This window comes from Rhinoderma darwinii, chromosome 2, assembly GCF_050947455.1.
Source record: "Rhinoderma darwinii isolate aRhiDar2 chromosome 2, aRhiDar2.hap1, whole genome shotgun sequence".
Taxonomy (NCBI): Eukaryota; Metazoa; Chordata; class Amphibia; order Anura; family Rhinodermatidae; genus Rhinoderma; species Rhinoderma darwinii.
In genome coordinates, this window is record NC_134688.1 from 78,751,302 (window position 1) to 78,763,666 (window position 12,365).

Below are 12,365 nucleotides of genomic sequence, written 5' to 3' on the forward strand. Positions count from 1 at the left end.
ATTTTGCACAGCCAGGAGTTGCAGGCTCCTTCTTCCCTAAATAACAGAGGCAATAAACATCTTGCAAGGCTTAATAAATTGACAAACAAGCTCTGCACTTGGAGCTGCAAGGCCTTGGGACTCTTATCACATCTGCCTCATCCTAATGGAACACTCATTGACTTTCTGCCCCAGGAGACCAATTCTACAAACTGAGTATTGAATCCGTTCTGCTATGCAGCTCACCAGAAGGTTTCATCTTAACCCCTTGACTGCAAAGGTCAACAGACTTTCTGGTAAAGGGTCAGTTGTTTTGTGTCCCCTAGTGCTCTTAAAAGGACCTGTCAGCTCTCCGGACATTTTCAGAGTGTCTTTTTTTTGTGCTTTTTTAAAAATGTTTCAAGCATGGTGCCAGCAATCTGCATTATAGAGCCCAATGTGTCATAGTGCATTAATAACATTGACAACCACTTGTCATATTTTGGACTGTTTCACACTGCATTGTGCTTTATTTACATGTATATAAGTATATATAAATCTAATATTTAGCGCAAATTCCTAGGACCTGCACATCTTCCAAAATGTACCACCTGCCTCCGTAACCCCTTAAAGATCCAGCCTATTTTGGACTTCAGGGCGCAGACCCATTTTTTAAATCTGACATGCCACTTTATGTGGTAATAGCTTTGGAATGCTTTTATTAATATTAATAATATATCATTATTATTAATAATAATAATAATAATAATCTTTATTTATATAGCGCCAAAATATTCTCCAAGACTTTACAATTAAGGGTACAGGTACAGATAAAATCAGACATTACATAGTGACAAAAATATTAAGAATTCAAACAAGAGGAGTGCAGGCCCAGCTCGCAAGAGCTTACAAGATATGAGGAAATAGGGTTGGCGCAAAATTGCTTGTTTTGTACAATGGTCCAGCCATCTTTTATAAAATAGGAAAGTACACCTAAAGCTACATGAGCCAGTCACACAGCCAGTAGATTTTTTCAGGGCATGCTTAAAACGTTGGATGATGATCTGACTGTCCCGGTTAGCCCATTCCAGAGGACTGGTGCAGCAAGAGAAAAGTCTTGGAGACGGGAGTAGGAGGTTCAGATTATGGTGGGTGTCAGTCTTCGATCACTGACAGAATGTAGAGCATGGGTAAGGTGTGAGACAGAGATGAGGGAGGTATAGCACTGTGGAGAGCTTTTACTTATCCAAGTGATTCTGAGATTGCTTTTTTGTGACACATTATACTTTCAATTGGTGGTACATTTTGGTCAATATGTTTTCTCTTTATATAACAAAAAATCGGAGCTAAAGAAATTTTGAAAAGTTAGCATTTTCTTAAATTTGAAATCCTTTGCTACTAAAATTGATAATGATGCCAAACAGATTACTGAATTTAATTACAGATTACTGAAGTTAAACCACATATCTTCTTTAAGTAGGCATAATTTTTAAAAATGTTATTTTAGTTGCAAAACATGCACCAACTATCTCATAAATCACCCCATTTTAGAAACGAAACCCCTAAAAGTATTCAAAATAGCATTTAAGAAATGTGTTAACCCTTTAGTTGTTTCACAGGAATTATAGTAAACTGTAGTAAAAAAGTTTTGTAGATATTTAATTTTAATTATTTTTTTTCCTGTAAAACGGCAGGTGTTAACAGAGAAATGCAGCTCAATTTATTACCCTGATTCTGCAGTTTTTAGAAATAGCTTATATGTGGTCCTAGTTTGCTACTTGACTCAAACACAGGCCTCAGAAATGAAGGAGAACCTCATGGATTTTGGAACCTCCTTTTTATTATCATGTTTCCCAGGCACCATTTCATATCTGAAGAGGTCTTGAGGTGCCAAAAAATAAGAAACCCTGAAAAAGATCCCATTTTGAAAACTACAACCCTCAAGGAATTAATCTAAAGATGTAGAGAGTATTTTGACCCTACAGGTGGTTCATAGAATTTATTAGCATTGGATAGTAAAAATCCAAAATTACAATTTTCCCCATAATATGTAGTTTTAGATCAAAATATTTAATTTCAACAAGAGATAAAGGAGAAAAATCATCCCACAATTTGTTATGCAATTTCTCCCGAGTAAGACAATACCCCATATGAGGTCATAAAGTTCTGCTTGGGCACATGGCAGGGCTCAGAACGGAAGGAGCGCCATTTGGCTTTTGGAGTGCAGATTTTGCTGGAATGGTTTTCAAACACCATGTCGCAGAGCCCCTGGGTACCAGTACAAACGAAACCCCCAAGAAGTGACCATATTTTGTAAATTAAACCCCTTTAAAAGAAATTCACAATGAGATGAGAGTAGGTGATGTTTTGGGCCCTGCACTTCCTGGTTCCTGTAACGTGACTGACAAAAGTACCAGTCCAGAAAATGCACACCCACTCTGCAAGAGGTGGTGATCCAGTCCTGCAACCCCCCCTCAAAGTACTAGGGCCCTGCCTAGAGCAGAAAAACCACACTGATAAGGGCGAACCCACTACCAGGAACCTAGCTAGCAAACCCTGAGTATCACTGCTGGTTGTAAGGGATATCACAGGCAGCTGCTAGCAAGTGGAGCAGACAGGTGGAAATGTCAAACTAGCGAATGTCAGTAACAGATTGGTAAGTGTCAAAGCCAAAACGATATCCAATATCGTAAAAATAGAAAAGCAGCATCAAAAACCAAGAGAGCCAAAACAGTACCAAATCAGAAGACGGGAGAATCGTCCAAGGTAATACACAGTAGCAGTAGGGGAAAATGCAAAAAAAGGGTAACCGGGAAGACAAAATCCAAACTGAGGATACTTACAAAAACACAAAGAGCACTAGCAGAAGGAACCAGGAAGATAAATCAATAACTGGCAAGGATCTCAGGAAAAAACAGGACTAAATAGAGGACAGATCTAATTGATAAGTTCTCAGTTGATCATGAGCCAGAAACAGAGTGACAGACAGCTCCCAGATGTGACCGTCTCCTATGCTTCTGCCTAGCTACAGAAGCAAAGAGTTTGACAGTTCCTAAAATATTAGGGCCTTGATAACCACCTCTTGAAGGAATGTTACCTTTAGACCTGCACATTGGGATAGCAAGTAAGAATTCTCAAATGCCATCTGTACGATGTGCATGGACAGGTTTTTCTACCATGGGACATGGTTATACGGTAAATCAGGGTATAGTATAAAATATCAGCTATCCTGTATTGCTTAATCTTTGGTTTCTTCGTTAAGCAGCTCCGGCTTCCTCCGGTCACTGGACGTCCATGCTGGAAGCAGATAGCTCCGGTCATGGAATAGCGGCCGAGCTGCTGTACTGCAGCTCTGCTCCTATTCAAGTGAATAGGAGCAGAGCAGCAGTTCGGCAGCACGGCCTCTATGCAATGTACGGAGCCAACAGCTTCCAGCTTCACACAGTGCATAATGTGCCATAAGATCCGGTGCCGGTGCTACCAGAGCGGCTGATCGGTGCAGGGTCCGGGTGTCAGACCCGCACCGATGATATACTGATGACCTATCCGGTGGATAGGTCATCAGTTGTCCGATGGTGAACAACCCTTTAAGTGTTTTCTGCAGGTCGATACAGTTACGGGGCTATCAAATTTATATAGTTTTTTTTAATGTTTTACTACTTTTACACAATAAAAACACTTATTTACTATAACAGAGATCTCAGGAGAGGTGACATGTCCTCTTATAAAAACTCAGAATTGACTTTTCCATATTGCTTTGAAAATGTACATGGGTGAAAAAATCACCTGATAGTTTTTAAGTACACCTCTGTGTCACATTTTATGCTTTCTAAAACACAGTCTAGCCTTATGCATGTCTGTAATCGTGAGTCAAAAATATGTCTGTGTTAAAAGCAGTCAAAAAACACTAGATACAATTACAAAAATTAATTACTGGAACTATAGTGTATACCACAGTAAAGCTCCAATTCAGCAGATTTGGCACTGACATAATGCAAGGCTTGCAGATTTTTATGGTCCATCTGAATTTATCTATAGGCCCTCTTTCCTTTGCTTCTATTTACACGTGTCGAACCTGAAAATGTATGATTCTGAATGAGAAATTGGCAATGAATGGGGCTTTTTTATGTTCATGCTGCATCATTGGATGCTAAATTAAGAAGATATTATTGCATTGACTCTTTTAGTGACTTTGTAATATTTATAGACAAGCCATGTTTATTGTAATTATAAGTTCCCACAATAATAAAATAAGGCTTTAACCCCTTTAGGACCGAGCTCATTTTGGCCTTCAGCCCCATTGTCACGGTTTGTGGGTATGTGAACCCACTAGGCCACATCGCCGTAGCACAGAGGCAGCTGGCCAAACAACAGGGAACCCCAACAATACAAAGTCCCGCACAAGGGTACCTGGATAGTCCAGACAGTGGCCGCAGCTCTGACACGGGTGCAGCAGGTAACGCCAGACGTGGCGGATGACAGCAGGTGCCACAGGTTGCGCCAGACGTGGCAAATCCCACTGGATGTGGCAGATGACACAGGACATGGCGGCTGACACAGGACGTGGCAAACAACAGCAGGTGCAGTAGACACGACTCCAACTAGTAGGCACAGGAACAAGAACACAGCACGGGATACAGGAACAGGTAACAGGGCACGGGTAACAACTGGAACGGGAAACACTAAGGGACCATTTGCAAGACAGACTTGGGATATACTAACAACGCTCAGGCAAGGATCAGAAGGGCTGGGGCCTTCTTATAGTCCAGGAAATCATGTGAGTTGATGATGATGATTGTCTTCATGTGCGCACGCTGGCCCTTTAAGAGCAGACACGAGCGTGCGTGCGCACCCTACGGGACACAGTGGACCAGAGCAGAAGTAAGCGCTGGCGTCTCCTAGGAAGGAGATGGAGACCAGCGCTCACAGATCCATGGCTGCGGGCGTCAGGAGGTGAGTAGACCCGACGGCCCGTGGCCATGGACGATACTCCCATTTTGTCATATCTGACGTGTCACTTTACGTGGTAATAACTCTGGAATGCTTTTACCTATACAAGCGATTCTGAGACTGTTTTCTCGTGACATATTGTACTTTATGTCAGTGGAAAAAAATGGTTGATAAATTCATTACTCATTTGTGAAAAATACCAAAATGTAAAGAAAATATGCAAAAATTATGATTTTTCTAATTTTAAATGTTTCTGCTTGTAAAACAGATAGTGATACCACACAAAATAGTTACTATTTCACATATTCCATATGGCATCATTTTTTGAACGTCCTTTTTTTTTTCTGGGACGTTACAAGGCTTAGAACTTTAGCAGCAATTTCACACATTTTCAAGAAAATTTCAAAAGGCTATGTTTTCAGGGGCCAGTTCAGTTCTGAAGTGGCTTTGAGGGGCCCCTATATTAGAAAGCCCCATAAAATGCCCCATTTTGAATACTGCACCCCTCAAAGTATTCAGAGTTCAGAGTGTTTTAACCCTTTAAGCGTTTCACAGGAATTGAAGCAAAGTAGAGGTGAAATTTACAGATTTCATTTTGTTTTTGCCAAAATTAATTTGTAATACATGTATTTCTGTAACACAGAAGGTTTTATCCAAGAAATGCAATTCAATATTTATTTCCAAGATTCTGCCGTTTTTAGAAATATCCGACATGTGGCCCTAGTGTGCTAATGGACTGAAACACAGGCCTCAGAATCAAAGGCGCACCTAGAGGATTTTGGGGCCTTCTTTTTATTATAATACATTTTAGGCACCCTGTCCGGTTTGAAGAGGTCTTGTGATGCCGGAACAGTGGAAACGACAAAAAAGTACCCCGTTTTGGAAACTACAACCCTCAGGGAATTTATCTAGGGGTTTAGTTAGCATTTTGACCCCACAGGTTTTTTGCTGAAATTATTAGAATTAGTCTATGAAGATGAAAATCTACTCTTTTTCTGGAAAAACATAGAATTTTCACATTTTTTCAATAAATAAAGGAGAAAAAGCACCCCAACATTTGTAAAGCAATTTCTCCCGATTATGGCAATACCCCATATGTGGTAATAAACTGCTGTTTAGACCCACGGCAGGGCTCAGAAGGGAAGGAGCGACATTTGGATTTTGGAGCACAGATTTTGCTGGAATGGTTTTCGGTGCCATGTCACGTTTGCAACGCACTGGAGGGACCAAAACAGTGGAAACCCTCCAAAAGTGACCCCATTTTGGAAACTACACCCCTCAAGGAATTTTACTAGTGGTATAGTTTGACATTTTGACCCCACAGGTTTTTTTACTGAATTTATTGGAATTAAGCTATATAGATGAAAATCTACTTTTTTTTCTGAAAAAAACATAGAATTTTCAAATTTTACAAGGTATAAAATAAAAAAATCACCCCAATATTTGTCAAGTAATTTCTACTGTTTGCGGCAATACCCCATATGTGGTAATAAACTGCTGTTTGGACCCTCGGCAGGGCTCAGAAGGGAAGGAGCGCCATTTGGATTTTGCTGTGCAGATTTTGCTGAATTGGTTTCTGGGAGCCATGTCGCATTTGCAGAGCCCCTGAAGTGCCAGTACAGTAGAAATGCCCCATGTCTGATCCCATTTTGGAGACTATACCCCTCAAATAATTAAATTAGGGGTGTAGTGAGCATTTTGATCCCTCAGGTGTTTTATAGATTTTATTAGAATTAGGCAGAGAAAATGAAAAAATATTTTTTTTCCAATATGTAGATTTAGCTAATTTCCATAAAGAATACAGGAGAAAAAGCACCCCAACATTTGTTACACAATTTCTCCTGAGTAAGGAAATACCCCATATGTGGTTGTAAACTGCTATTTGGACACACGGCAAGGGTCGAACGGGAAAAGGCACAATTTAGTTTTTAGAGTGGAGATTCTACAAAATAGTTTTTTGACGCCATGTTGCATTGCGCTGAGGTACCAGTACAGTGGAAACCCCCGAGACGTGACCCTATTTGGGAAACTAGACCCCTTTAATGAGTTTATCATGAGGTGTAGTGAGCATTTTGACCCCACAGGTTTTGCAGAAATTACTACACAATAGATGTTGCAGATTGAAAATTGCCATTTTTCCACAAATGTGCTATTTCAGTGCCCAATATGTTGTGCACAGCTTGTGCCACTTTAGACACACACCCCATAAATTGTTAAGCGGGTTATCCAGAGTACAGTAATACCTCATATGTGATCATAAACTGCTGTTTGGGCACACTGTCAGGCTCAGAAGGACCGTCATTTGGCTTTTGGAGAGCATGTTGCTTGGCAGTAGTTTTGTTTAGTGTTTTACTGGTGTTTCAGTTTATAATGTGGCGGCATATGTAATCTGTGCGGAGTACATCAGGGTATATGCAAGGCTTTGTTCACATCTGCATCAGGGCTCCGTTCCATCGGAGCTTTCCGTCCGAACGGAGCCCTGACTGACACAAACGGAAACCAGAGGTCGACTACGCTATTGATTCCGTCAAAATGACGGAACACCTACACAACTGAGACAAACAGAAACCATTGGCACCGGGTCCATCACCATTGAAATCAATGGTGATGGAAACGGAAACCTCTGGTTTCCGTTTGTGTCAGTCAGGGCTCCGTTCCGACAGAAAGCTCAGACGGAACGTCAGAACGGAGCCCTGACGCAGATGTGAACAAAGCCTAAGCTGGGCGTAGTACAACAGGGTATATGTAAGCTGTGCGGAGTACATCAGGGTATATGTAAGCTGGGTGGAGTACATCAGGGTATATGTAAGCTGTGCGGAGTACATCAGGGTATATATAAGCTGTGCGGAGTATATCAGGGTATATGTAAACTGTGCGGAGTACATCAGGTTATATGTAAGTTGTGCGGAGTACATCAGGGTATATGTAAGCTGGGCGGAGTACATCAGGGTATATGTAAGCTGGGCGGAGTGCATCAGGTCATATTATGATGATGATGTAATGGGGTAAATTAATAATAAAATTAATTATCCATGGATAGCGACGTACGCTTTCAACCAATCCTTTATGCACAGGCCAGTTTTTTGGGGGCATGAGTCGCACTTCTAAAGGGTGTCCGTGGTAATGTGCAAAATATCCGCACTCCAGCATTGCCTAATCTTTGACTTCACTAGCCCCATATGTAGAGGCGTAGCTAGGTTCTCCAGCACCCGGGGCAAAGATTCAGTTTGGCGCCCCCCCCCCCCGACATCTCCTTCCCCCTCACCGTGTTTGTTTTCTCTACCAATCTACCAATTCTTTTTATGTAACGCGAGCATAAAAACATTTGTACATTTTACAAGCAATATGGTTCTATACACAACACCAGAACCAAGCTCAGTACATATATACAGCCCCAGAACAAAGCTCAGTACATAAATACAGCACCAGCACAAATACAGCTCAATTTAGTGCAACCACTGCCGTATAGGTATGTACGGCGTAAAACTACAGCTCCCAGCATGGCCCGAACAATGATAAGGATATGCTGGGAGTTGCTGTTTCACAAAAAATAAATCCTATCAATCATACCACCCATCATCTCCCTGCTGATCATACAGTGACTACATTACTGATTAGAGGCAGAATGAACATTTACATTAAGTGACTCACCGGTGACGTCTCAGATTCTAGTTCTTTTTCTCCATCCGGTCCAGACCTCTATGATGACTTCTCCCGGTCACAGCCCATCTCTGCAGTTTGCCGCTCAGATGTCTTCAGCTTCTCACTTTTCCAACATTTCTACACCTATAAATAAAAATAAAGTTATCATTATAACACACATTACGCGCCTAAATATAATAGCGCCATACACTGCACCTCTAATTATAATAGCACCATACACTGTGTCCCTCACACACACTGTGCCCCCTGTAGATAGTGCCTGCCATAGAGCCCCCTGTAGATAGTGCCTGCCATAGAGCCCCCTGTAGATAGTGCCCCCATATAGCCCACCCCTGTATATAGTGTCCCACAAATAACTCCCCCTATAGTGCTCTACAGATAGCCCACCCCTGTATATAGCCCCCTGTAGATATAGCCCAGCCCTGTATATAGTGCTCCACGTATAGCCCAACCCTGTATATATCCCCCTGTAGATATAGCCCACCCCTGTATATAGTACTCCACAGATAGCCCACCCCTGTATATAGCCCCCCTGTAGATATAGCCTACCCCTGTATATAGTGCTCCACAGATAGCCCAACCCTGTATGTAGCCCCCCTGTAGATATAGCCCACCCCTGTATATAGTGCTCCACATATAGTCCACCCCTGTATATAGTGCTCCACATATAGCCCACCCCTGTACATAGTGCTCCACATATAGCCTACCCCTGTATATAGCCCCCTGTACATATAGTCCACCCCTGTATATAGTGCTCCACTAGATAGTCCACCCCTGTATATAGTGCTCCACAGATAGCCCATCCCTGTATATACTATATACAGGGGTGGGCTATCTGTAGAGCACTATATACAGGGGTGGACTATATGTACACGGGGGCTATATACAAGGGTGGGCTTTCTGTGGAGCACTATAGGGGGAGCTATTTGTGGGATACTATATACAGGGGTGGGCTATATCTACAGGGGGACTATATGTACAGGGGAACTATATACAGGGGTGGGCTATATCTACAGGGGGACTATACAGGGGGACTATATCTACAGGGGTGGGCTATATCTACAGGGGTGGGCTATATCTACAGGGGGACTATATCTACAGGGGTGGGCTATATCTACAGGGGTGGGCTATATCTACAGGGGTGGGCTATATCTACAGGGGTGGGCTATATCTACAGGGGTGGACTATATCTACAGGGGTGGACTATATCTACAGGGGGGGCTATATCTACAGGGGTGGGCTATATACAGGGGTGGGCTATATACAGGGGGGACTATATCTACAGGGGGGGCTATATACAGGGGGGGCTATATACAGGGGGGACTATATCTACAGGGGGTCTATATACTATATAGCCCCCCCTGTAGCTATAGCTCACCCCTGTATATGGTGCTCCATAGATAGCCCACCCCAGTATATAGCCCCCCCTGTAGATAGACACCCCCCGTGTGTAGATAAAGACCCCCCCGTATATAAAGTCCCCTCGTCGATTAAGCCCCCCCTGTAGACAAAGTCCCCCCTCCGTAGATAAAGCCCTCCGTGTAGATAAAGTCCCCCTTGTAAATACAGCCACACACTTTTATTACAATTAAAAAAAAACAAAAAACGATTCAAACCTTAATCCCGCTCCCATGCCGTCCGGCAGCCATGGAGACCTGCTCTCTTCTGCGCAGGTCTCCTGGGGGTTGAATGCAGCGTCTATGAAAGGCGCTGATTGGCTAGGCAGGATGACTTTCCCAGTCAGTCAGCGCCTTTCAGCGCCTTTCATCGACGGAAGCTTCACTGGTACAAAAGGTACCAGTCGCTACACTCGTGGAAAGGCGCTGAATGGCCGGGCATGTTCCGGTCATTCATTGCTTCTAATTGTACCTGTGTCCTATAGACACAGGTACAATTATAGTGCAGGAGGAGGTGGCGCTGGCGCCCCCTCTAAGTTGCGCCCGGGGCACATGCCCCGCCTGCCCCCCTAGCTACGCCCCTGCCATATGTAGCACAAGCCCCCAAAATGTCATAGTTTCCACTGCATTTACAGGGTCACCAGTGGGGGCTGCAAATGATGACATGGGGTTTTAGGTGAAGAACTGCTGCACATATAAATTAGTCTAGGTCGTGCTTTTGCATTATTGCGTACCGACAGTCATAACTTTTTATTTTTCAGTTGACGAGCTGTGTGAGTGATTTTCATGGGACGAGCTGTAGTTTTTATTAGTATCATTTTGGGGTACATGCGATTTTTTGATCACTTTTTAATGTGCGGTGAGGAGACCAAAAAGCAGAAGTTCTCTCACTGTTTTTTTTATAATTTTTTAACGGTGTTCTCTGTGCAGTATAAACAACATGTTTACCTTATTTTGCGGTTCGATATGATTACGGCAATATCAAATTTATATAGTTTTTAACTATTTTACTGCCTTTACACAGTAAAAACACTTTTTTCTAAATAAAATAATGTTTTAGCGTCACCATCTCCTGAGAGCCATAACTTTTTTATTTTTTTGTCGACGGTGCAAAGTGAGGGCTTGTTTTTTGCCTGACAAACTGTAGTTTTTATTGGTACCATTTTGGGGTACTTGCGACTTTTTGATCACTTTTTATTACTTTTTTTTTGGAAACAATGTGACCAAAAAAGGAAATTCTACCTTTGTTTTTTGTTTAAGTTGTTTTTTACGGTGTTCACCTTGCGGGATATATAATATGATATTTTTAAAGTTCAAGCCGACCCGAACGCAGCAATACCTATTATGTAGCTTTTTTTATTTTTTCATTTTTTTCTAACTTTATCAGGGAAACTGGGCAATCAGGGCAATTATTGATCTTCAGATCCCCAGTACAATACACTGCACTATACACTTGTGTAGTGCAGTGTATTGCAACTGTTATTTTACAACAGACAGACAGTCTATTAGGTCTTGCCTTTGTCCGGACCTAATAGACTTCCATACCTGGCTGACCTGGAAGCCGTTGCTAGGCTTCTTGGTTGCCATAGCAACCATCGACACCCCACAATTTTTTGCGGGGGGCCAATGAGGTACAGAGGGAGCCCCTCACTCTGTGTCAATTACTTCAATGCCGCTGTCGCTATTGACAGCGGCCTTTAAGGGGTTAAACGGCGACGATCTGAGAACTTTGATCGCCGCCATAGCACTGGGATGTCGGCTGTATATTACCATCTCCATCGTCAATTTGCGGGAAGGGGTTAAATAATTTGGTATATTTTATGCAATTTCATTAGAACCAGTAGAGTATGTTCCAGTAGTGCAGAATGAACCAGTGATTTATTGACAAAAACGTGTCATATCTATAGTATCAAAATTGCAGGGGTGCTGCTAGGATCACTAAACACCTAGGGCTCCAAGGGGACAAAAGCATGGCACACAATTTTTAATTTTATTTTAGTGTTAGCCCTACACTGTTTTATCCATCCCCTGACTGCCAATATTCAAGAAACATGACATGAGTTGTTTGGATGGTTCTTTTGTGTCACTTTGGGTAGAAAACTGACTCTTTAGATTGAGTTCACCTGTTGTGTTTTTGTTGTGAAACACAAAGTGTTTCAGCTGTAATCTCGTTTTAAATTGACTAGTCATAGCCGTAGGGTGTGCTCACATCAGCGTCACCCTTCCGTTCATGGGTTCCGCTTGACCTTTCCGTTGGAGGAACCCATGAACGGAAAGGCATAACCATAGCTTCGATTTGAGAATAGTTTCTGCTATTGTTTCTGCCCAGAAAACTGAAACCTTACGGAACAGAGACAAATGGAAACCATTTGCAATGGAAGCATTACCAATGAAATC